This window comes from Phodopus roborovskii, unplaced genomic scaffold (genome assembly GCF_943737965.1).
Source record: "Phodopus roborovskii unplaced genomic scaffold, PHOROB, whole genome shotgun sequence".
In the NCBI taxonomy this organism is placed as follows: domain Eukaryota; kingdom Metazoa; phylum Chordata; class Mammalia; order Rodentia; family Cricetidae; genus Phodopus; species Phodopus roborovskii.
The window spans coordinates 3,818,877-3,845,552 of record NW_026126515.1 but is presented as its reverse complement, the minus strand read 5'-3'; the positions used below and the strand labels follow the sequence as shown (position 1 = coordinate 3,845,552).

Genomic DNA, 26,676 nt, shown 5'->3' with positions numbered 1-26,676 from the left:
ACACACCAGCTCACTGCCCACTTGATGTCAACATGCATCTCACACTTAACAGGTACAAATCAACTGTGAACTTGAACTCCCCACCCAAACCTGCTCCTCTAGTCACCGCCACTTGGTCCATGGCACCTGTATTACACCAGTGTCATCCCTGACTGCACACTTGCAGTATAACCATCTCCCCAGGAAACGAGGTCAACCCCACAGACACACCCAGAACCCAGCCTCTTCTCATCACCCCACTTCTGCTATCGTATTCCTTTTGTTTCCACGCACACCCTCCTGGTTCTATGAAGCACTGTTCAGAGAAGCTGGCCTTTAAAACACAGCTTTAGGGGCTCGGCGATTAAGAGTACTGGTTACTCTTCCAGAGGACCCAGATTCAATTCCCAGCACCCACATGGCAGCTCGCAACCATCTGTACCTCCAGTCCCAGGACATCTGACACCCTCTTCTGGCCTCCAGGGGCGCTGTACGCATATGGTGCACAGACATAAGTGTTTACAAAACATCCATCCATACACATAAAATTTAAATTAAAAAAATAAAAACCACAGCTTTGTACGGAAACCCTCCCAAGGGTGTCTCACCTCCCCCCAGAGCTGCCTGCTGGCACCCTCTGACAAAAAGGGTACCTTCCTCTACAAAGCACTCACAGAGGGCTGCCCACCAATAAATGAAAGAGCAGCCAGAATCACACGTAGCAGTCAGCAGAGCCGAGGCTGGAATAGTCTCCAGTGTTCTCTGGCAACAATGAGACCACATTTACACAGCCAACAGACAGCCCTCCCTCATGGGAGGAAAGCTTTACATTCTTCTTAGCGTAACTGAACCGCTTAATGTATTATCAATACTACGTGAGATTCCCGCCCACAAATTAAAATGGAAATGCAAACTTTACAAAGACAGAAAATCTCCCACTAGGCCAGTGGTTCACAACCTTCCTGATGCTATGTACAACCCTTTAATACAGCTCCTCATGTAGTGGTGACCCTCACCATACAATTATTTTTGCTGCTACTTCATAATGGCACTTTATGGTATATTTAAGAATCATAACATAAATATTTATTTTTTAGAGGGGGGGTTCCACCAAAGGGGTCAGGACCACTGTACTGGGCAGCCTGAACACGGAATGTGTGGCAGCAGGGGCAAATGCCACGTTGACTGAAAGCACTGGTACTGGAACCTCCAGTGTGTCTGCACCGGGGGACGGCGCTTCAAGAGCGCCCCGCACAAGCACTGGTGCTCTCCAAGACTCAGGCCGCAGCACCTAGGAGAAAGGGCTCTCACTCTAGACCCTCCCCATCACAGGTGTACGAGGGAGTCTCTTGGGTGACACTAGTGACATGAAAAGGTCTAGAGGATTCAGAAGTGTCATCACCAAAATGACCCGGAAAGAACCCTTCCACAGCCAAAGTCTAAATCATGATTCTTTTTGGATCAGAAGGACACGAATGCTTAAAGTACTAGCCATTACAGAGTTTTCTTGCTAAAATGTCTTAAGAGTTTAAAAAAAAAAAACACCTACATCTCTTTCTTCAGAGCTTTCAAAGTTGTTTCCAGTATCAACCACTCAAAGCCTTAAATCTCATTAATACAACAATTAACTCCTAAGAGTAGATGCTAAAGGAAACTGAATTCAGACTTGCTAAATGAACAAATGAAAGACTGGGATCTAAAAGGTTATGACCCTTCTATGCAGAATCAGGGAGGCTTCTAGGTTCTCTTGGGATGGACTAGACGTGGGAGTGGGAGGGACCAAGATTTGAGAGCCCCTGGATCCTCAGGGAAAGTGTAGCCAAGATACATTACAGGCAGTCTCCTTTAGTTTTCTTAATTAGAAAAGCACTTGATAAAATAAAATTTGCCAAAGCCTATCTCCTTGGAAACCAGGAAACAAAACTGTCTCTTTTTTCCTCCACATAAAGAACATTTCATAAGGACTACTTTCATAATAAACAGCTTCAACTGTTTTGTGTCAGAAATAAAACAGGTAGCTTTGGCTGAGTAAACACACAAGGGCTGGAGAGATGACCCAGCGGTTAAGATCACTAATTGCTCTTCCAGAGGACCTGGGTTCAGTTCCTGACACACAGGAGCTCACAGCTGGACTATGGCTCCAGCCCCAGGGGATCCAACACCCTCTTCTGACCTCACTGGGCACCAGGAATGCACATGGTACACATACATACATGTTTAAAAACAATCCAGTTAACTTCTACAGCCTTCATTAAAGACCCTTATCTACCATGAGGCTATGGGAAGAATTAACAAATGGTGCTGAGACTACCTACTGAGAGGCTAGGGAGGCAGCTCAGTCACCAAAGCTCAAGGCCTTGAGGTCCATCCCCAGAACCCACAGAAGAGCCAAGTATGAGAGGGAGGTGGGGACATACAGGCAGGCTCCCTAGAGCTTGCTAACCAGCATGCCTCACCCACTCCAGAGCTCTAGCCTAGTGAGAGACCTCTCTCAAAAAATAAAAAACAAAAACAAAACAGGATGACCCCAGAAGAACAATCTCCAAGGCTGACCTCTGGCCTCTATACAGTCTTATGCCTATGAAAACACAAAATGCCTCGAGTTAACATTCCAATCTTCAAGATCAATTCAAGGTCCTTTCTGAAGCTTCCTTTCTGTGAGACACACACACACACACACACACTCACACATACGCATGCACACACATACACACAAACCACCATAGGCAAACCAATGAAATCTTCTGAAGTCCTCTGTGGAGCTTGCAAAGAGGGAGAATTTGATCAGCTCCACACTGACTCTCATTTCAAGAGCAGACAGGTGTTTCTTTCAAAGTCTTTGGGTGACATGCAGTATGGCAGTATGTACTTCAGGAGTCACAACTGGACTGGCTGCTTTGTAGGGAGGAATGCTGGGGGCTGGCTCCAGGGCCTCACAAATGCTAATAAGCAAGTCCTCTTCACTCTGCTTTTTGTGAGTTTAAGATGCTGACTTTCCATTTAGTCCTTGTCAGTACACACAGGTGACTCAAAGAATAAAACAGCAAAATCTTGAGCATCCTCCTACAGGTACCAACTGCTTCTCTGAGTGCATGGAAGGAAATGCAAGAGGCTTAGGAAACACTAGGGTGAAATCCTACCATTTATGATATGAAAGCATTCATTAATCACAGAAAGGCAATATAGGAGGCTAAGGTAAAGGACACTAACCAGGGCTGTGGGTGTCCATCAGTGGTAGAGCAGCTGCCTGAGTTCAATCCCCTTCACTGGATGAAATGGACATTGGGAGGTGGAGGCAAAAGACAGAAAAGTAAAGAGGGAGGGGGAGGGAGGAGGGAGAGGGTGAGAAAGAGAGAGATCCCAGATGATGGTGAGTTCCAGACAGCAGCTGGCACATGGCCCTCTGCTTTTTAATTTCTCAAGAGCTACCTTCCGAGGTCAGAACTCATTATAAAAGGAAGCAAGGCCCTGAATGAACCACGAAAAACAATCAATGGCCACACCTGTCCACAGTCCAGTAAAGGGCTCAGATGGAGGAAATAAGAAGGGACCCCAGGAAACTGTGGCTGGATGTCCTTACAGCCACAGCAGTGTTTGAGTGACCCCTTTGTAAAACCCAGCAACTCTCCATCTCCAAGCCAGCATTTTACAAAAAGCTTAGTCTCCATCTAACGTTATGTAACTGCCTGTTTCCCACAACTTAAAGTTAGGAACCCTACAAATCTAATTCGAGAGAGAAATAACCAACTAGATTCCATCAGCTGGAAGTTCTCTCAGACCACGAGAAGCAACAGCCTCACCATCCTTACCGCACACTAACAAGACCCTCATGCCCCTCCATGCCTTTCTGAAATCATTCATTCTGTGAGTCCAAGGGCAGCCTGATTTACATGTCTACATGACAGTTCGGTTATCCATGGTGACCCAGTGAGACCCTGTCCCAAAAGAAAACCTCTTATTCCATCTGGACAGAGGAAATAGAAAAGATGGATAAGGATGCGATGAGAAGGCCAAGTTTTCTCTCCCTCAAAAGATGCACTCAGATGCTTTCCCTTACCATCCTGGTGACAAAGTAGACTAAACTGTGTCATTCTGTCCCCTGCTCAAATGACCTGTGTTCAAGAGAGCTGGAGCCAGAGGAATTATCCCTACCTTCTCATGGCTTACATACCAGAACTCATCAAAGAAAAAAAAAAAAAAAAAAAAAAAAAGCTATCAGTTTGGAATAACCTGCTTAAATATACATCTGAAAAATTACCTTACAAGTATGTTTTGATTTTAATTATGAGGCATACAACTGAAAGCAAATGCCATGAGGCCAACTTTCCAACATGTAAAAGGGCAGAAGTGATTGGCTTGGGCTGAGTGATCTAGAACACAGCCTCTCTGTGAATCCTGCAATAACATTACACTTTCCCCCTCCACCCAGGACAGGGGCAGCCCGTCTCCTATACTTCAGTCTTCAGCCAGCAGGGATGTTTCCTATCTCCACACTCAGATCACACCCACTGGGTTTCCCTTCCCAGAGAGGGCTCCTACTACCTGTGTCTGCTGCATCTGCAACCCTCCACCCGACTGGCCTTCACCCCCACACACACTTCCACAGAGACAGCTGACAAACTAAGTTGCCACTGTTCCAGAAACAAGGCAAGTCCAACTCCTTCCTTTTACAAGTTATGAGAAATTGGCTTTTCTTTTCTTGTTCTTTCTTTTTTCTCTCTCTTTTTTTTTTTTTTTTTTTTTTTTTTTTCTTTCTTTTTCAAAACAAGCTTTCTCTGTGCAACAGCCCTAGAACTAGGCTTGTAGACCAGGCTGGCCTTGAGCTCACAGAGATCCACCTGCAACTGCCTCCCGAGAGTTGGAATTAAAGGCATGTGCCACCACCACCTAGCCATATACTCTTTAGAAAAGTCAGACTTTGATCAGGTGGTGGTGGTGCAGGCCTTTAATACCTGCAAAATTTTGAATTTTCTAAAGAGCACCAGAACACTGAGATGATAAAGGAATCTTTAGAATAATAATAATTGTTATTACTAATAAAAATAATAAAGCCTCCATGCTCTACTGGGCAGAAACTTTAACTTAGGATTCCTTTTCCCATAACTAAACTATCTGAGTACCTCCAAAGCTTAGGTACCAAACAGGACATCTTTGCCATTTTCATAGCTTTCCAACCATAATATACTTCCTTCAGTGTTGCCTTTCCCTTACTTTAATTATTTAATAATCATTAAATATTTAAGTATGAGAAAGAAAAGTAAACAAACTTTAACACAGTAGGGAAAGAACAAAAGATGAAATAGGGGAGTACGTTTAAATCAGGAAGGCCACTTATCCTGAATCTGGCTATATCTAGTTCTATAACCTACAAATCATGTCAACTCCCTGGGCTTGGAGCTCCTCACTTGCAAACTGGGAAAGCTGGACCAAAGGCATTATTCTCCAACTCCTTTCAGCCACCCACGAGACTGCTCACCAGAGGGTAAAAAAAAGCAATTGCCAAAGAGACTTTAGCTACAAAGTATTTTTATACTGTAGCAAAGCTGCCACACAACTGTAGGCTCAAGCTGCAGCCCAAGACAGTGAGCTTGGAAAGGGGTCCAGCTTCTTTTTAAGATCACCCCAGGCAGACTGTGGTAGAGCAGGGATTTGAAATCCACACCTCCGAAGACAAATATTTCAAACCTTTTAAATAAGTTGAAAAACCAAAACTGTCTTACACGCAAAACTCTGGACATGGGCGTATCTTCGCACCCTAAGATATGGGAGTACCCATGGCCCCCAAGACCAACAGACCCCTGAGGCCAAATGAGCATGCTCACCGCTGGAGTCCCAGAATCCAAGGGAAATCCTCTCTGGGGGTGGCACTCAGTAAAGCTTGACTCACAAGGCTCAAAAGGTTACAAATACAGAGAAATCTTATTTTTATCTTATTTTTCTGATTCTGAGGTTCAGCTTCTGCATGTGAAACAAAGGCAGCTTGCTCCATCAGAGTTCAAGCACCTGGGAGGGCGGGGCGGGGCACTGTTTGTCTTCCTTGGTAAACATCCAGTCTGGCTAGTGAACCAAAATGCTCCAATCTAAGAAGTAACCTGAAAACCTTCATGATAGCCATACATTTGTGCAATGACTGGACCTTTGATAACAGAAATACAGGTAGGCAAGAGGCACCAAGCCTTATCATTCACCGAATAAACCTTCCACTAAGTTAGCCAAGAATCTGAGTTCGGTTCCACTGGTGGTGTACTCTAAGAGAACATTTAAAGTCACTGATTTAAAAATCCAACTGCAGCTGAAAAGACAACATATGCACACCATAACTCAGTCAACAGAGATGCTCAATCTATAGCATGTTAATAATGTTATTAGGAAGCTCTTTTAAAAAGTTGCTTAAAAAAAAAAAAATAAGTTGAGAAGACCACACCACAACTACACACATAATTCAAAGCAAACACGAAATGAATACAAAAGCCAGGAAATACCGCTGAAAATCTGAGTCAAGGGAAGAGTTAAACTAATCTCAGGATGTCTTTTTAGTGACGTGCTGAGGAATTACCACCAAGAGTTCAAATCGGCCTTCCACAGAACTTTGTCATAGCTATCACTGCTTGACTGTCACATCTAAAGTTCAGGGTCCCAGGGCTATGATTCCCAACTCAAAGAGCAGCTAACAGCTACACCTACTGACTGTCTCTGGCCACTTGCTAAACCCGTTCTCTGGGTTGAGTGAAGAAATCTAATTAGTAATACTCAATTTCAAAAGTCCTTTAGAAAGGTGGAAAAAAAAACTTTCAGTGACAGAGAAGGAAGTCAGCACTCCAAATGTCTTATTTTGCCCTAACCATTTATGCTCAAACCATCACCCAAGTCATTTTAAAACACTGTTAATAATGCCTTATATCAATAATTTATTTCATGGGAAAATGTTTTAGTAATGATATTCTAGTTAATAACTGGGTTGTCACCTCATAGTTGGACACATCAGTGACCATTAAACTGCTTTACTAAAACCTTTTAACTGCTCTGTATAATCCTACCAGCTTTTTTTTTTTTTTTTTTTTTTTTTTTTTTTCCACATCCTGGTAAAGGCAGCTTAATTGCAGCTTTCAGGGAAAGGAAAAGGGGATATGGGAGAGTCGTTAAATCAAGATACAGAAAATCATTCCTGTCCCTAAACGAGGTTGCAGGAACAATTCAGTAAGACTTAATGTTCTGACTGTATAAAACATTCAGCCAGGGAGCCTTTGCATTGGAAGATATTCCATTCGAGAAAACAGGAGAAAGTTGACACTTAACTCCCACAGAGTACCAGTATAAAAAAGAATGGCTTTAAGACTCTGAGTCAGAGTTTCAACATGAAAGGCTAGCTTTATAGAGGAAACGCCAACCCCAGTTCATCCAGATAGACCTGGAACCTGATGAAAGTCGACACCTCCCTCTGAAATTTGCATCGCATCACTGGCTCGAGTTTAGAAACGTAATCGTGTACCAGGCAGTATAAATTTCAGTGAAGGCTGCCTCTCAACTAGCCGTCAGGAAAAATCAAATCTATAAAGCCTCAAGGCAGTCTAGGAGCTAGCTCCCCGTCCCCTTCCAAGAGGAATGCCAACAATCCAGCACACCTCCCTTGAAAGCTAGCTATTTCCCGTGCCTCTGGTTTTGGATACGATGAGCCCCGATGAAATTTCAACCTGCCCAACGCGACTGCAAGCCCACGTCAAAATGCCACGGAGCGATTTATGATCCTGGCAAGTTGCCTTTAAGGTCAGGAGCGAAGTTGGACAAGGAAAAGGGAGAAAAAGTTCTTTAAACAGCACCCTCATGCCTCTCCGATCCTCGGGCGGTTTACTTCCTCCAAGAAACGCAGGTTGGAGCATCCTCAGAATTCAGTCCCCAGAATCCCCCAAAAAGGAAATTAACACCCTCGGGACCGCAGATGAAGATCTCCCTTCCCCACCATTAACCAACCCACTGGGGCCTTGATCCCTCCAGCACACCTGCAACGCGCTCACCGGGTAACCGGACGGGGAAAGGTCACTCCGAGGAGCCCAGAACCGCAGGGTGAGCACAGCCACCAGGCGGGGACACGGGGCTCCGGGCCTCTAGGGGAGCAGATCCGGATCCCGAGGTGAGAACGTGCACGAGCGCTGGGCGCGGTGGAACGCAGACTCACCCCCGCCGGGATCGCGATCCCCAGCACGCCACCGAATTGGAAATCAAACTTTAAGCGGCTGCGAGCGTCCTGCTCCGGGGCCGCGAATCCCCGGCCAGGGACAGCAAAGGGGGCTGTCAGCAGTGCCGCCCCGCCCCCCACTCCCAGCCCTGCCCCCGGGGCCACTTACCCCTTGGCCTGGGCTTCCCGGTGCAGCCGCGCGTCCGGGGCGCGTCGTCCGCGCGCTCTCCCTAGGGAGAAAGAGAAAGCGTGCAGACTGTCGGGGCGCGCTCGCTCGCCGCCTCCTCTGCGGAGATCCGAGGCTCCGAGCGCCAGGCGCAGGGCCCGCGGGGGCGGGTTCAACGCGGCTCCCCAGCCCCGCTCCAAGAGGGACCCACAGCGGCCGCGCTCAGGGCGCCGCGGGGGCCAAAGGGACCGGTTCCCTGGGCATCAACTATTGTGCAGGCACCCGGGCCCCAGCTCGCGCCCCCGAGCCCCCATCCAGCCCGCCGGCTCCCGGGAACGAGCGCGCGGCGCCCAGGGAGCGTCCCGGCTGCGAACCCCCGCGCTGGGCACGGTGTAGGGGGAGTTGCGTGGCCGCGGGGGAGGGGACAGGTAACTGCCCACGGGGACTGGAGGACCCGCGCAGGGACGACGCGGGAAGGGAGCCCGGGGCGGCGGCGATGGGCGCGCTGCGAGCGGCCTCCCAGGCCCACCCGCCCCCTCCCCGGCCCTCCCCCCGGGACTCGGCGCCGCACTGACTTTCCGCTCACTCGCTCACGCACGTACTGAACTCGCTCACAAAGTTGCCGGCGGTGGCGGCGCTGCACTGGCCCTTCTCCCCGCCCCATCCCTTCCCTCCCTCCCTCCTCTCCTCCCTCCTTCAGTCTCGGGTGAGATCACCACCGCTGGGTTCTGCGCTCCAGCGAGTCTCGCGAGACTAGAGCCCAACTCGGGCCCGGGGAAGTGGAAGCAGGGTAGAGAGGACCGCGGAACTTCTGGTTGCCATGACGACCGTACAGCCGGGTGCAGTCTTCACCTGCCTCCTCCGATGCCCCGGGCCTAGCAGTGGGGAAGTGAAGGCTGGAGGCAGACTGAGAGCTTCTGTAGACCTGCATCTCGGAGCTGGGCGCTTTTGGTCGGAGAGGCTCTGGTACTGTAGAACCCAGTACATCTTTCTACTTCTAAATGTCCACCATGTACTCGGTTCATCAGACTTCCTGTGCAAAATCTCATCTCCAACCCCCGCAAGATGCCTTCCTTTCCCCATCCTAACGCCCCCACGAGACAGCCCCTTCAGCATAGCTCACTTACGTTGTTATTCTCAACGCCTCCGCAGGCTTTTTACCTAGTAGGTATTTTATGTCTGTTTTTAAAATGAAGGTAATAGTCGTTGTGTGTCTGCAGTACCTTTACTTTGCCTAACCCTGAATAGTCCCTGGAATTAATATATCAATTTCTGCAGTAATGTAAGTTTTTACTCTGCTAAACCTCTGCTCTCATTTCTGCTCAAATCTTGTTTTTGGTTTGGTTTGGTTTGTTTTTTTCCTGTGGTTAAAAATCTCTCTTTTCTCTCTGTCTTATAGAAACCTTTGGTCATCATAGGGAAGGGCAGGAAACAAAACTTTTAAAAAATGATAATAATAATTACGAATCCTCAAACCATGCCTTTATACCTAATTCCAAAATGATATTGAGGGACAGGAGAGATGGCTCAGTGGTTAAGAGCACTGGCTGCTCTTTCAGAGGACTAAAGTTCCGTTTCCAGCATCCATTTGGTGGGCCAACAACCATCTATAACTCCAATTCCAGGGGATCTGACACCCTCCAAGGACACCGGGCATATCACATGGTGCACAGACATGCATGCAAGGCAAAATGTTCATATCCGTAAAATAAGTAAGTCCAAAAGGCTATTGATGGAAATCACATTCTGTGTCTAAATTGGAGAAAGTTTTCCCTGGTGATTTTGTGTTACTGCTATTGATAGAAGTTAAGCATTAAGTTTTGATGTCAAGGAAGATGGGTAAATATAGAATTCATGATATATAACAGAATTGACTATGGAAAAAAGAAGAGAATTCCACCCTAAACTTCAATATGGAAAAACACAAAACCCTAAGTATATAGACTTAAGTTTTTATATACTAAGTATATAAGTAAACCTAAGTATATAAAGACAGTTGAGATTCAATATAGAAAAACTGTTGATCCCATAACCTAGAAATGTAAACAAACAAACAAAAACACAAAACCCTAAGTATATAGACTTAAGTTTTTATATACTAAGTATATAAGTAAACCTAAGTATATAAAGACAGTTGAGATTCAATATGGAAAAACTGTTGATCCCATAACCTAGAAATGTAAACAAACAAACAAAAACACAAAACCCTAAGTATATAGACTTAAGTTTTTATATACTAAGTATATAAGTAAACCTAAGTATATAAAGACAGTTGAGACTTTTAGGTTACCTATGGTAATGGTGTGTGGGGGGGGACGCGACAGGGGTGCCTGACAGGACAGGACCAGAGTATGGAAGTAAGAAATCACTTTGTGGAGTAGGTTCTCTCCTTCCCCTTTTATGTGGACTCTGGGGATCACACTCAGGTCACCAGTCTTGCAAAAACAAGTGTCTGTCTCTGTCCCTGCTGGGCTATCTCAAATGCCTGCAAGTTTTTAAGTTAGAAATTTAAATGACACCATGATTTAAAAGTAGTATAGAGCCAAGAAAGTGGGGCTTGGGTTCTATGCCACTAATAATTGAGACTCCTTGAAAAATTTACTGTCACCTGTAAAAATTGAGGGGTGGACCGCATGTTAAGTTATTACTGCTTTAAAATTCTGTAACACTCAGACCTATAAAAGTTTCCAATGAATGACAGATATTTCCCTTTTACATTGAGCAATAAAAAAAGCAATGAATGTTTCATTTTATAGTAGGCCATTTTCACTATGTTTTAGCTACATGTTGATAATTTTATGTTGAAGTTTCTTTTGTCTCAACAACAAAAGCATCAAAACTATTAGTCCTGTAATAGTGGTTTTTAAAGGGTACGCATTATTGGTGGTTGGTTTTTATACTCAGAACAAATTCCTTGTTTAATAAACATGTCAATTCAAATAAAAGACAAACTGAATAAAAGCATACTTCTACCAAAACAGTGGAGACACTTACCTTTAATCCCAGCTCTTAGGAGGCAGAGGCGGGTGGATCTGAGCTAGTTCTGGTCTAGAGCTAGTTCCAAGACAGTTAGGGCTACACAGAGAAACCCTGTCTTAGAGGGGGGGGACAAGATAACATTGGGTTCACCATGTATCAGGAACTGAACTCTCTTTTTAAGCATATTTATTTATTTTCTTTTGCATGCACATATACATGTGTGGGCATGTATAGGCCATAACGTGCATGTGGAGATCTGAGGACAACCAGTAGGAGTCCGTTCTCTCCTTCAACCCTGTAGATTCTGGGAATTAAACTCAAACCCGCAGGCTTGGTGCCGGTACCTTAACCCACCAAGTCATCTCACTTCATCAGCAGCCCATGGATCTATTTTAAGGATCAAACCTTCATCAGATTACTGGATATTAAAAATCAGTTCTCGTTCGTTAATGTAATACAGCTTTGCCCTTTAAAAGTGGCTGACCAACACAGTACTGTTCTGGAGGTCACCTGTTTTATGAATCCCAGAGGGCTCTTTGAAACAACTGACCCAAGCGTGAGGCAAATCTGTTAACTTTCTTCAGTGCTCTTTATGAGACCCTGGTGCAGAGTGTTGGATTCCAAACTCCAGTGTTGGTTAAAAGTGAGGGTTTTGTTGCTTTAGCCTCACATAGTCTAACTCTGCATTAATATGGGATTCCTTATCCCCCACCTACAGAATAGTACTCGTTAGAAGTCTGAAACACCACTTGCTTTATAATCAATTAGCTTCCTGAATTGAATTACAGAGGGGCCACTATGCTTCCTTCTCCACTCTCTTACTCTATTAAGAGGTCCACGTCACGCTACACGTCCGCCTTCATCAAGCCACTGTGTGTTACTGCGTGTGCCCTACTCCTTTCATTCCTGAGACAAAGCAAGCAGAAAAGAACCGAACACACCCCCTTCCTGGACACTCTGCCTCCTGCATGTGCCTGCATACATGCCCCATCTACTTACCTACCTACCTGTGTCAGGATGCAGGCTCTCTACTTACCTACCTGTGTCCCTGCATGTACCCGCATGTTCCATCTGCTTATCCACCTGTGTCAGGGTACCGGCTCTCTTCTTCGCTTCCTGACACTTGCAACAACCTCTCAGTTCTCAGCTGATATTAACCTCTCTGTGTGTGCGAATCCCATCTTCTTCAATTGAGGGATGCTGATTCAGTAACTGTCCTCTCTCTATTTCCCCTCTCTAATGAATCATCTGTCTTTTGTGTGTGCATCTGAGTGGACATGCATGGATTCACTGAGCATGTATGGAACTCGGAGGACAGCCTCAGGTGTCAGTCCCCACCTTCCACCTTGTTTGAAGCAGGGTCTTTGTTGTTTGTTGCTCTGCCCTTGAGCTTCCAGGACCCTTCTACCTTTGTCTCCCATAGGAACACTGGGATTACAGATGCACACAGCTGTATAGGTTCTTGGGATTGGAACAACTGTAGTGAGATATTCACCCCGCCAGCACCTGTTGCACTGACCACACCCATCGGAGCATGGGAACAGGTGCAGGTGTGACCTGGGGAGACTAGGACTGGGGTCCTGGACCCTAGCTCGCTCTCTTGCTTCCTGGTCAGAGACAGACAGCATCCGGAGGCATCCTTCATCTGTTTCTGGTTTAAGTGATTTCTCTCCAAATAAACATCCATTAGCCTATTGTTTCCCAGATTCTTATTTATCCCTGTTATAAACAACAGAGAGCACTTTGCCTGTTGAGCCATCTCCCTGGCCTTTTTGCCTATAATTTTCAGGCATTCTGTAATATGTGCCATGGTAAAAATTGAACATTTCCTGCATTCCACATCTATCCTTGCTTTACTTCACATCAAGAGTCTTTGGAAGGAGAGTATTCACTCCTTGCTGCCCCTTTCCTTCCATTCTCCTGCAGCCCCTAGGAGCAACCTCTCTCCTGCCAAGGGAACCAGTGTTCTCAGAAAAGCAGTAGAACTTCGTCTTCCTCGCCTGCCTGGACTCCTTGGTAGCAGGGACAAAGCCAAGCAGGCTCACCTTTGAAAATTCTCTCTGTTCTTTACTTCAGGATGGAGAGTCCTACCATTCAACCTTTCAGTCTCAAACATCCAAATGTAGATTCCATGGACATCTTCCCTCCATGCTCTCCTCTCACTCCCTGGTGATCTTAGCAGTCGGATGGTCGTGAGATACTGACTTCTGCCCATTTTACACCTCCAAGCTAGCCATGCCCCAAAATCCAGACTGTATATCCATATCCTACTCAACACACCCAAGACACAAATTTCGCACACCTACAACTAATGTTCTAGGTACCCCCAAACCAGTGTGCTATGGTCTTCCCCATCTCGGTTAACAGTGACCTCCCAAAGTTTCAGAAGTCCAGAGCGAACTTCTAACAGTCATTCCTCTCCATTTTCTCATAGCCCACATTCAAACCATGAATAAATACTGCTGGCCCTTCCTTCTGAATGTGTGCAGGATGCAACCACTCTCCACCCAGGGAAACGCTTCATCTCTGCTTCAAGCCATTTCCCACCCAATTGTCATAATAGTCTCTCTGTTGATCTCCATATGTAGCCTACCTGCTCTGCCCTCTGCCACTAATAAATACATCTGATCTACATGATTGGGGTAGAGTGTGGAGCTTACGTAAGTCAGATTATGTCACCTTGATGCTCAGAAACTTCCCAGGATTCTCATGAAACTCAGAGAAAATAATAATTTTAAAACACAAGTTCAAATTCCAACCTAGAGAATTTGGTTGTCCTTCAGCACACAAAAGGGACTAGTCCAGGACCTATCTACCCACCACCCTTATCCCCCTGGTATGAACACCCAAACTGTCAGTGACTGACAGTGGCTACACACACACACACACACACACACACACAATGTCAAGTGGTGGTGACACATAACCTTTAATCCCAGCACTTAGGAGGCAGATGCAGTTGGATCTCTGAGTTTGAAGACAGTCTGACCTATAGAGCTAGTTCCAGGACAGCCAGAGCTGTTACACAGAGGAAACCCTGTCTCAACAAACTAAAAAAGGCACAGAATTTGCATATAAGCTATACACATCCTCCAGAATACTTTAAATTATTATCCTCTTACAACACATAATGGTAGTACACACATTTGTTTGGGAAATAGTGACTCCCCTCATTCACAAAAGGACTGTATGTGTATAAAAGAGATACTGATTGTGTGTGTGTGTGTGTGTGTGTGTGTGTGTGTAATAGATCTTTGACCCATGGTTGGCTGAATCTGTGGGGGTGTGGAACCTACAAGCATGGAAGATAAGCTCTCTTCTCTGACCTCTTTGTCTTTTGCCCTGTGCACTCAACAACAGTAGTGTCCCTGCTGTCCTTAAATCCATCAATCAGGTGTCCTTCTGCCTCCAGGCCTCACATCTGTTGAACCCTCTGCTAGGAAAACTCTTTCCCCAAGCACCTGCATGACTCAGTCCCTGTGTTTCCTTAGTCTGTACAAAAGTTGCTCACTTGCCTGTTCACTCCCAGGAGCCTTCCTGTTCTCTCTTACAGGTGAGCTTCCCCTCATGCTTCCCAGCATTCCTTACCATGGGGACTCCAGCTGGGTTCAACCATAGAAAAGAACAATAGTTTGGACAGAGGCAAAAGCAAGCTAAAGCCCTCTCCAGACATCCCCCTTCCTGGCTCAGGCAGTGTGTCAGCAATGCATTTTCCTTCACTGCCCCAGGCCCTACTGGGTAAGAACCATTTTCACACTCTGTGACTCTTTCAGGCTGAAGATAAGGCTCACTAAATTGGGTTGGAGTGTATCTAGGTGGTTCCATGCTTGTGAGGCACAGGTGTGTGGCCCCAGGTTCCTTGCTAGCAGCACAATTTCTTAGAATTTCTGCAAGTTAAGGGTCCTCGTCATCTTTGCTAACTTCTTAGCCTTCCCATCATGTTTCTTTGTGTTCAAATCCTTCATGAATTACCAAAGCCAACTTCTCCACTCCTTGATTGTCGTAATCACCATAATGTAATAGCAATTGTCCCAATCTCACACTTCCAGCCTCCTACCAACTTTATTTTTCCCTAGCTCCCTTTTGCTTTCTGAATTAACTATCAGTTGGCTTATCATCCATCTCCTATCTATGGTGTGAGGCACCTGATGGCAGGAGCTACACATCCATATGCACTGCTGGATTCCAACACCTAGAAATAGAATTAGAACCCAAGATGGCTCTATTTTCACTTGTTGTTTGCTTTGTTGCTGGTTTTTGGTTCTGTGTTTGTTTGAGTCAGTCTGTCATCTCACACTATATTGCCCTGGCTGGCCTCAGCTTCCTAAGGCTAAGGGATCTTCCAGGCTCAGGTTCTCAAGTACCTGGGACTATAAGCATATGCCACAGCTCCCAGCTAGCTCTTCTGACTTAACAACAAACAAAAAGGTTAGTAAACAAAACCAGCTGCTCTCAAGAGCCTCAGAATCAGTGTTATCTTACCTTATGTGGTAACGGGGACTTTGGAGTGATTACATGAGCAAACTTGAAGTAGAAAGGGTCTTATCCTGGACTATGCAAGGGAACAATGTAATCGCAAGAGTCTGTCTCTAAACAGGCAATGGGAGGACAGTTGAAACTGGAAAAGGAGATGTGATCATGAAGACAGTTTAGGATGCTGCATAGCTGGCCTTGACCATGAAGGAAGAGATTATGATACAGGCAACACCCAAGGCGGGAGTGTTATGAGTAGTTTTTTCCCTCCGGTCTGGTCTCACCGATACACCCGCCCCAAATAACACACAGAGACTCTGTATTTGATATAATTCTGTTGGCCAGTTACTAGTTTCTTATCAGCTAGCTCTGCCTTAATTATTAACCCATTTCTATTAATCTAAGTATTTCCACGTGGTCTCATCTTACTGGAGAGAGGGGCCGGTGTTCTGCTCTCTCCATCCTCCATCTTGAATCTCCTCCTACCTCTCCCTGAATCCTCCTTGTCTCCTAGTCCCGCCTATCTTGCTTTCCTATTGGCCAACAGTGCTTTATTCATTAACCAATAAGAGAAACATATTTACAGAATGACATCTCCCATCATGAGAGAATCAGATTCTCCTGGTTCATCAGAAGGAAAGCAGCCCACAGGCTCCTGAGTTCAAGCAGGTAAATCCCATGTCAGATTTCCAGTCTTCAGGAGAAGTGTCAGGTAACAAATTTATGTCACAGATGGGCAATTGTGGCACATGCCTTTAATCCCAACACTCAGAAAGCAGAGGTAGGCAGATCTCTGTGAGTCTGAGGCCAGCCTGGTCTACAGAGTGAGTTCCAGGATAGCCAGGGCTGCACAGACAAACTTTGTCTGGAAATCCTCCCCCCCCTCCAGAAAAAAAAAAAAAAAAACTTATGCAACTTAACCCCTGCAGCCTAGCACAGTTCCTGACACAAGGTAGTTACCAGAGAAATGCTTATAGGGTGAATGAATGAATGAATGAATGAATGAATGAATGAAGTTCAACAGCAAGGCAGAACCGGGGCTGTCATCCTGGTGGAGAGGAAGTCAGTCTATCTGGCTTGACTTCCTCTTAAGAAGGAAAAAAGCACCTTGGTACTAGGAAGCCTCCAAAAGCTTTTGGAGCCCTGAAAAATGTAGGGGCAGGGAGGCAGCCCAGGTCTTGGGCACCAACGTCAGTTTGAGAGAATGAGAACAAGTCCCAAGGGCCAATATGGTAAGGATCCTGGGCTTTTTCTTTTTTATTTTCTGTATACCAGGGTGCTACTGAAACATTAGTGGCAAGACAGAATTGTACTCCAGTTTACATTCAGGATGCACAGGACTCTAACAGGCACGGGGTTTACAAGTGCAGAGAAGGAAGGGAGGGGAGGTATGAATGTGAGGGCACCACTGATGGTTGCTCACACCGCCCTGAACTAACACTTTGATTTGAAGCACACTCACATATTCTCTTTCCACCCTACCGCTGCCTCTTTTAAAGCACCAGCCCACTGCTGTGCTCGGATCATTTTCTTATAAACATGGGTTCCATAACAATCTGAGCAGGACTGAAGTTTCTGGCCCACTAGTCCTTCCACTTCTGTGTAGCCATCAGTACACACTGTTCCAGTTGCGTTTACAAGAAGGCATCTCTGAGCTGTGTCTTTTGATTTATCTCTCCAACAACATTTCCCTTCAGGGAGCCCTCTGCTCTGTTTTAAACGGCTTGACTATCCTCTTTCAGCCACTCTGCATCCCTTTAATTCTTTTCATAGGATTTCATGACTTTGTGATAGACAAGATGTCAGGATAGGCTGCTCTATCGCCCGGTCTTTTCTAGATGCCTAGAAATGAAAAGAGACTGGCTTGTGGTACGGGAGTGGCAAGCGGAGGCCTCCCAGACCCATCTGTCTTGTAATATTGCCAGCCGATGGAGACGCATTCAGAAGAGCCCAGAGCTGTAGAGGTGCTGGAGTTGCCCCTGCTCTGTAGCATCCAAGGAGAGAGCATGTGAGAAGCCATGCGTTCCTGAGTGTGGGAAATAATGAGTGTTTCTGCCTGTGAGCACCCCCGGCCTCCACCCCACTGAGAAGCCCCTACAGCAAGGAGCCATCATCACTTGTTTTTAAGGGAAAAGAGGAAAGAATGAACATGCCAATAGTTCAGCTCTAGTTAGAACCACACAACCCCTCAACACCCACTCAGCCTGCACATCACAAAGTCACTGTCCAGATATGAAGTCTCATTTCATTTACTTGTTCATTTCACTTGGGAGTTGCTCATGAGTACATCTACTTGGGTGTGAGAAATGGCCAAGGTCACAGTGGCATGTAATTTTTCCTCAGTACTGAAGATTGACCTCAGGGCCTTGCACATACTAAGTGTATAATCTACCAGTGTGCTGTATCTCTAGATCCACAACATACAATCTTATACTGTTTCTTTTCATGTGTGTGCACTATAACAAACATGCACGAGCATACACACACACACACACACACACACACACACACACACACACACAGAGCCCGGTGAAGTGCAGGGAAATCTCAAGACTTCAAGGAAAACTTGAATTCTGTACTGTAATTCTGATAGGAGATGTCATTCTGTAAATATGTTTCTCTTGTTGGTTAATGAATAAAGCACTATTGGCCAATAGGAAAGCAAGATAAGTGGACGAGGAGACTAGAAGGAGAGAGGAAGTGGTAGGGAGGATATTCAAGATGGAGGATAAGAAATTAGTAACTGGCCAACAACTTTATATCTAATATAGCATCTCTGTGTGTTATTTGGGGCTGGCACAGCGGTGGGTCCAGACCGGTGGAAAAACCTTACTCATAACATAATTCTGATTCTCTCTTTAACCAACTATCTGTGTAATTTCCGATCAATGAATTTGATTTTTATGTTTTTCATTTTTTAGAAGGATAAGACCCCATTCCCTTTAAACAAAATGTATGCTGATATGTTACCTTCCTTGGGCTCTGTTTGTTCCTAGTGAAAAATCTGAGAGTTTGACATCTATACTTTTTGGTCAAAGTTCATGAAGGTGTCCTCCTCCCCCCCCCCCGCCCCGTGTGTGTGTGTGTGTGTGTGTGTGTGTGTGTGTGTGTGTGTAATAGTCTAAGATATCTTCCTCTAATGTACCCCATCTTATTGCCTTAAGGCAGGGTCTCTCACTGTTTAGCCTAGGCTCACTGGCCAGTGAGCTCTCATGATCCACAACTGTCCACTTCCCAATGCTGTCACACTTAGCCATCCCTAGATTTTTATATGTACTAAGGATTTAAAGTCAAGTCCTAAGCACTCTTACCCATTGAGCTACCTCTTCAATCCCAGTTTCCACTTTCTAAGCATGATTGCTGTCTTCCCCTCATCATTTGTGCCTTCCATCCTCACCCTCATCTCTTAAGCCCCCACCCTTGGCTGTTGAGAATGACCATAGCTCATGTTGGCAGGCTAACCAGGGATGAAGACTTGGGAGTTGATGTGATTCACATTGCTTGCTTTTCTCTTGTAGTAGCCATGACTGCTCAAGTAGCTCTCAGTCATTGCATCAGTGTGGCCACCCCATACTAGTTTTTGTGACAATGGACTCCTGAAGACTGGTGTGCCCAATGGCTCCCCTTACAACCATGTCTGGCTGCCAGGTGGGAACTTAATTTGTTCCATACTGCCTCTAGAGGGCAGCACGAAATGCAGTCCCACCAGTAAGCTAAAATAACTCCATGACACTTGACTGGCTAACAGAATTCATTCAAATCCTCATAGCCTGGCTCTACAGTATAGGAGCAAGAATAGAGACAGGTGTCCCACTCATGAACATACAGGTCACCATGGTGGATTCATTCTAGCCTGGTCACAAGTCCCCATCTACCTCTAGACTTAGTAGCTACCTGGCTTTGGGGAAAGTTTCTTAACCTCTCTAAGTCTGTTTCATTGTTACTATTATTATTAGTAGCAATAATATTGTTTTTTAAAGGTACTTTAGTTTTGGTCACAGGGTTGTACTTGGTAGCCCTAACTGGCCTGGAACTCACTGTGAAAAACAGGCTGGCCCCCAGTTCATAGAGATCCACCAGCTTCTGCCTCTCAAGTGCTGGGTATTAAAGGTGTTTGCTACGCTGCCGGACTTTGAGATGCATGTTTTTAAACTTAGTGAAATAGTATGTGTTTTGTTAGGCTCTGTGGATTGAACTGGTTACCTCTAAGTTATCCACAACTCCCTTTGTATCTTTTGTTTTTCCAGAATCTGTGGGGGGTCACTATAACTAGCTTTACATAAAACAAGAACTTTGTTAAAAACAAAGACCAAAAAAAAAAAAAAAAATACATCCTAAGCTCCAAAATATACCTTGGGTGGGGAGTGAGAATCAGAACATATCTCTATCAGTCAATTACCTGCCTCTCTCTGCAACCTGTCTTCACATCATTCTCTCCTCTTTCTGTAGAACAGTTTCCTCTCTCTCTCTGATACGTGCAAAGAGACTACTTCCTGGGTCCATTCCAAACAACATCTTCAATGTCTGCAAAATATCTGATGGGAAAAGAGCCTGACTCTCCCAATTTTAAATGAGGTGCCCAGTCAGCAGCAACCAGAAGTCTGGGTGCATATTCCAGAAAGTGGCATGGAGGACCCATGACCAAAGTGTAGGGAGAAGACAGGATGATGGTTCCCAAGAAATAAGGAGGGAAGATCATGATGAAGACACAGTGTGGAGGAATTACAAAGGACAAGGTTTCCGTTTCTAAGGTTGTCGTAGATTTAGGAATATAAAAAATATCATCTAAATTTTATTTTATTTGTTTGTTTTTGAGACAGAGTTTCTCTATGTAGGCCTGCCTGTCCTGGAACTCACTCTGTCGACCATGCTGGCCTCAAACTCAGAGACCCGCCAGCCTCTGCCTCCCACGTGCTGGGATTAAAGGCATGTGCTGCCGCCACCACCAGGTTAATTTAAATTAATTTTAATACTAAGGAAAAAAAAAAAACAGAAAATGACCAATAGTGGTTAATGAAACCAGTGCTTCTTAACATGCAATGAATGGAGCCCAAGGCAACTGTGGGATGGTGGGATGACTACTCAGCACTACACATACCTACACATGACTACAAAACACATACCCTCAGGACTTCCTGCCTCACAGAGCTCCAGAACTCCCTTTGTCTTCTGTCTTGGAAGACAAGAACAAACACTGACCTTAAAAAAACCAAACTAGTCCATATAAGAGAGTTCCAGGATAGCCAGGACTACACGGTGAGACTCTGTCTCAAAATAAATAAATATTTTACTTTATTTACACACACACACACACACACACACACACACACACACACAATCAGCCATGGTGGTGGTGGTGAATGCCTTTAAACTTAGCACCCAGAAAGCTGAAGCAGGCAGGTTTCCTTAAGTTCTGGGGCTAGCTTAGTCTAAACAGTGAGTTTCAGGCCAGGTAATTAGAATTTATAGAAAGAAGATCAGGATGTTGGCGGTAGATCCAAGGACCCAGCATATCTTGACATATGCTGTGAAGCTGGTGAGTGGGGAGGGACATTTCTAGAGGGAGAAACGGCAAAGGAGTGAATACAGGGTGTTGTAGACAATCATACTGTTTAAGGAAGTCCAGCAGTCCTTGGGCTACAGATGAGTACTGGAAGCACCTGAGGTGCCTGTTCAAATGTGGGCTCCTGGGTAGCACAGAGTTTGATGTACTTAGTCTGAGGTGAGTTTCAGGTTTGGACCTATAAGCCCTTTAGGCTTATTCCCTGCAAGAATTCTGCTGATCACAGCTCAAGAAACAGAGCCGTCTTTACCAACAGTATCTACTAATTAGGGAAGGGAGAGGCTTCATCTTTGGATGTGTAACTAACCACCAACCAGATCATGAGGTTCCTTCTCATGGCTCAGGAGAGTTGCTCTTAGCTAGGATACTAACTCAGTGCTACTTTCTGTTCCTCCAATCAATCCCCACCCCCATGACCTCCAGAGGTACCAGGCTCAGCTGCTGGCCAAGTTCTCATACTCACTATGACTATCAATCCAGCAGGCTCTAAAACCACCCAGGAGACAAATCTCTGGGCACATCCCTGAGGGAGTTTCTACTTTGGAGTACTTGAGGTGAGAAGACCCACCCCGACAGTGAGGACATGAACCCATGAGCTGGGATCTTAGACCATATAAAACAAGAAAAGAGGAAGCGAGCTGAGCACCAGCATTCATCTCCCTCTGCTTCCTGGCTGTGAGCATCATGTGACCAGCTGGCAGACTGAATCCACAAACTGTGAGCCAGGGCAGACCCTGCCTCTCAAGCTCATTTTATTAGGTATTTTGTTATGACAATAAGGAAGTCCCTTGGGCACACAACCTAAGTCTTTGGATGGGATTATTTCCCATCTTAGAATCACTGGAATCAGTTTAGATGCTGAATTCCTTTTTTCTTTTAAATACTGAATTCTTAGAAAGTATTACTGTTCATGTATCTCGCTAGCGCATTTACTTCCATTTCAGTAGGTAGCCACGTTTTTTTCTGGGATTGACATGTAAAACAACCTTGTTTCAAATTTAAATAAAAAAGGAAAAATGTTTTAAAATTATTTATTTATTCATATCTAAACTTTTTCATTTAATTTTTATTTCATGTGAGTGCATGATGTGGGAAGGGAATGTGTGCCACGTGTAACACATGTGTGGAGGTCAAAGGACAACCTGATGAAGTGAGCTCTCTCTTTCCATCATGCAGGTCCCAATGTCCCAACTCTGATCATCTGGCTTGACAGCAAGCATCTTTACCTGCTGAGCCATCTCTCAGGCGCTAGCAGTTTATATATAAACTCAATAACCGGTGCATGTGTACCCAAGTGACTTGTTTAATGTTTTAAAAGGAGATTGCATTTAAAGAGAAGGATTATACTAAATTTCTCAAAATATGGCACCACTTAGTGACTGTTTATTATTTCTCTCCTGCCTAAGCTACTTTTATGTCCCTTCTTCTGCAAATCAACTCGGGCAATTTTGTGGAAGAAACAGAGAGATTTCACTTTACAAAGAGAGATCTCTTTACAACAAGGAAGCTGTTTAAAATAAGTCAAACCAGTTGTCAGTTGTTAGGACAGATATTGCAATTTCTTGACATCCTGCCCAATAATCTTCACATTAAACCATTATTTTTGTCACTATTTTATTATTGAGTTGTTCTTATTAGTTATTTTGGGGACCCATACAATGTCAGTAACATATTTTCCAGGTCCCTAAATCCCAAACTCTAAGTGCGTACTTAATGGCTAACTTTTGCTGGCTCATCTTTCCTTTGCTCAGAATCCTCTGTCTTTCTCTCACCCATATTTCTTACTATTCTTTTGCCACTATGTCTTTGACTCTATCATGAAGGTAGGAAAGAAAGAGAGTGCATCTGTCTCCTGTAAATTTTATCTAATCTTGGGTTCTATCATCATCGTATGTAATAATCACATATCACATTTCCATGTAAGCTTTGGAACCTATCCTGGAACTTGCTTTGTAGACCAGGCTAGTCTTGAACTCACAGAGATCCACCTGCCTCTCATGTAAGTCCATTCTATCAACAACATACCTCTATCTGGTGGTGGGCCCCTCCAGAAATGAGAAGAAAGAATTATGGGTTTAATCCTCTTCAGGTTCTAAATGCTAAAACACAACCCCCTATGCAAGCTCTGTGAGGTTGATCTGGTCTACACTGCCCAAGAGCATATAGAATGGACCACAGCATCCTTAGCTACTGCCAGCTATAATTAAAACAAACATAGAACCTGCTCACATATTCACCATCTCACTCTGTCAGGTGAGAATAGCTATTAAGGTACAAGCTGATCTCTGGGGTGAGAGTAGGAGAGTAGTGTACATGATACTACTCTCCCAAGGATTTTGTTCTTTCTATTTAGCGTGTGTGACAAATCACTCCAAATCTCAGAGGCTTAAAATAACCATCTATTGTAACCTGTGATTTCTCAAAGAAGCCTAGCCGGGAAAACCTCCTGCTCCAAAGGCATCTTGCTGATAGTCTGGAGGCTTCAATCAGATGCCTGTACCTTAGCAAGAAAGGACAGAAGGCTGAAGGCTGCCATGCTGCAGGCTAGTCTCTCCAGCCAGGCAATCTTGCAATAGCTGGACTTACAAAGTAGGTAGGGCTTCCAGAGAGGGACAGGAAGTGAAAGCTACCTCTCTCAGGATCTGAACTCTGAAACTGGCACATCATGTTTCTTCCATGTTCTATTGGTCACATGTCTACCTACTAAAGAACAGATGGCCAGGGAAGTTAACACACTCCCTGAAACAATAAGTTCACAGTCTGGGGGACCTTATATGTATATACTGGAAGCCACTAAATGATATAGATTTGACATAGATTGTATACACAATTTTTCCACACTTCTACACCAAAGCAAGGCAGTAGTGAAACTGAGAATAAATTTCAGGAAAATAATTTAAACCAAAAAAAAAAAAAAGATTAAAAAGATTAAAAATCTACTCTCTGATAATTTCTAGTTGCTCAGATTTCATGTCTGTTTATCCAAGTGCATCTGCATGCAAATAAATTGTGATATGGAGCTGTGGTGTTCCAGGGAAAAGTAAATGTCAGGGGCAACTTTGAGAAATAGCTGTTGTGCACACTAAGAAGTTGTGGCTGGGGCTTAGTGATAGTGGGAGAAATTCCAAATGTCTGCAGGCAAGCAAGCAGGCTGTTACCACTCTAGGAAGACCTGTCAATCACAAAGGAGAGAAAGCTTACCTTTGTAACAGTGCTAGGGTTGTACTGGGAAAGGTGGGCGCTCACACACTGGGAAAGGTGGGGCGCTCACACTTCATTTTCCTGGGAGAAAACAGACGATGGTGTCTCAAGCTCAGTAACCTTCCAGCCTCTCCATGAAACGGGGCTATGAGCCATGAAGCCACTTAGTTTAGTAGACAGATATGTCACAACAGTTCCAGGTTAGAGATTCCTAGCAAGAGTCTGAGAAAGACTCTTGTCCTATTTTAACAGACAAGCGGATTCATGAGGCAAAAGTACAATAAAGGCTTTGACTCTGGGGAAGTTGGTTTAGAGTCACTTTAGAGGGCTTCTCCCTAAGGGATGCGTCTTCAAGATCCCTGGCCTCCAGGCCATTTCCTGAACTGCATGTTCTTGTGGGTCTGTGGGCTCTGCCCTGTTACTTTCTTTATCTGGGACACCCAAGTCACATTGGAAAAGAAAAAAATTGAGAAGGTAGTTGGAATGGGAAGGTGCATGTCCCCCATAACAATGGTGTAGGAGTAACAGATGAGGCTCTGTGGTGAGGAAAGGCAGCACCTAGAGTATTGTAAGCTTTGACCAAACAGAGACGTCAGAGAACCAGATTCCAGACTGGTGACAGGACATGTAAGCAGGGAATGTGGTGACAGTTCATGGATTTTTAGCATCTACTCTGTGGTCATCATTGGCTGATAAGGAGCTTCTGTGGAAACTGGTCACAGCCAGGAGACCTGACCCAGTGCTTATGTCTGTGGGTATTTGGGGAATGGTGGGCCATGAGCTTGGCAGTGTATGATGGCAACTTAGGACAAGTCTAGACAGTCTCTCACTAACGTCTTGGAAGCCAGCTTTTCTCATCCTAGAAACAGAAATTTCTTTGTTTGTTTCAAAGAACTCTTAATAGATTCCTATCCAAAACCAGAAACTATATTTCATAGGAAAAAAACAAAACCAGCCATGACAGTAGCTACATGCTGCACATATCTTGTTTGTCACCATTCACTATAATTTATATACACTGTCCAGTTTCAGTGCCAAGTGGCTTCTGGTACCAGTTCCTTTAACCTTTTGTTCTCATACATTTCTTGGGTTAGATATGATCTGAATTGTGCATTGTACAGATGATCCCTAAATATCATTAGCGTTGTTGGGATGAGCAATTAGGAAACATGGGCCAAAACTATTCCACATGGTAAATTTTCTTAAATCACATTGTTGGAATATTTGGTTTGCTCTAGGATTGTGAGGTTAGTTCAGAAAATGAAGAATAAATAGTATGTATAATGCAGTCTCCTAAAAATGAAATTCCCCTTTCCCTCTTTAGTAACCCACTCTACCTATTGCCTAGTGCCCATCTGCAACTCAACTTTCTCTGTGGTGTTCTGCCTATGCATTCCATCCTCAGCCAGCCATTCCCTCAATCATCTCCTCTTGCATCATAATTCTCCCCCTCTCTGTTAATCTTTTTCAAAACAGAGGTTTTCTCCACTGTCCAAGCTGGTCTCAAACTCATGACTGAAGTGATCCTCTCATCCCAGCCTGTCCAGTAGCTGGAACTATAATAGTGCATGCTACTGTACTTGACTTGATCTTTTAAAAAATGAAATTACCAGAAATGAATCTAAAACATTCTTTATGGTGTTCAGTATACAACTAGTAGTAGCATTAGGCACCATTTATTTGTCATTCAACAGTGCTGAGTGTCCTATGCACACCATTTGATTGAATTCCCACAACCATCCATGGTAGCACGCCTCAGGAGACTGAGAATCACTTACAGTTATCTAGTCAGTATGATGAATGTAAGGTTTGAACCCAGATATTTAAACTCTAGAGACCATATACATACCTACTTCTCAAAATAAAACAAATATCCTTTATTAATTTTTTTGAGACAGGATCTCTCTATGTAGTCCCTGGTTGTCTTGGAACTCACTATATAGACCAGGCTGGCCTTGAACTAACAGAGTTCTATCTACCTCTGCCTCCCAAGAGCTTAGCTTAAAGGCATGTGCCATCACAACTGGCTTTATCCTATATTGAATGTTTACTATGTGTCTTAGTTACTGTTTTATTGCTATGAAGAGACACCAAGACCAAGGCAACTTATCAAAGGAAACATTTAACTGGGGGCTTGCTTAC

At 44.6% G+C, this 26,676-nt stretch overlaps 1 protein-coding gene across 6 annotated transcripts in view; it reads right to left on the bottom strand.

Annotated features, from left to right (window-relative positions):
- Window positions 1-8,981, bottom strand: part of Sipa1l1 (signal induced proliferation associated 1 like 1) — a 272,998-nt gene extending 264,017 nt beyond the window's left edge. For 3 of the 6 annotated variants that reach the window (XM_051196264.1, XM_051196272.1, XM_051196273.1), the window contains exons 1-2: window positions 8,894-8,981; window positions 8,322-8,382 (exon numbers count right to left, since the gene is read on the bottom strand). The gene's annotated coding sequence lies outside the window, so the exon portion shown is untranslated. Of the gene's footprint in view, window positions 1-7,976; window positions 8,127-8,321; window positions 8,383-8,893 lie in introns of those variants that run through there. The other 3 variants (XM_051196265.1, XM_051196266.1, XM_051196267.1) reach the window with 3 other exon arrangements.
- Between the last annotated feature and the right edge of the window lie 17,695 nt (window positions 8,982-26,676).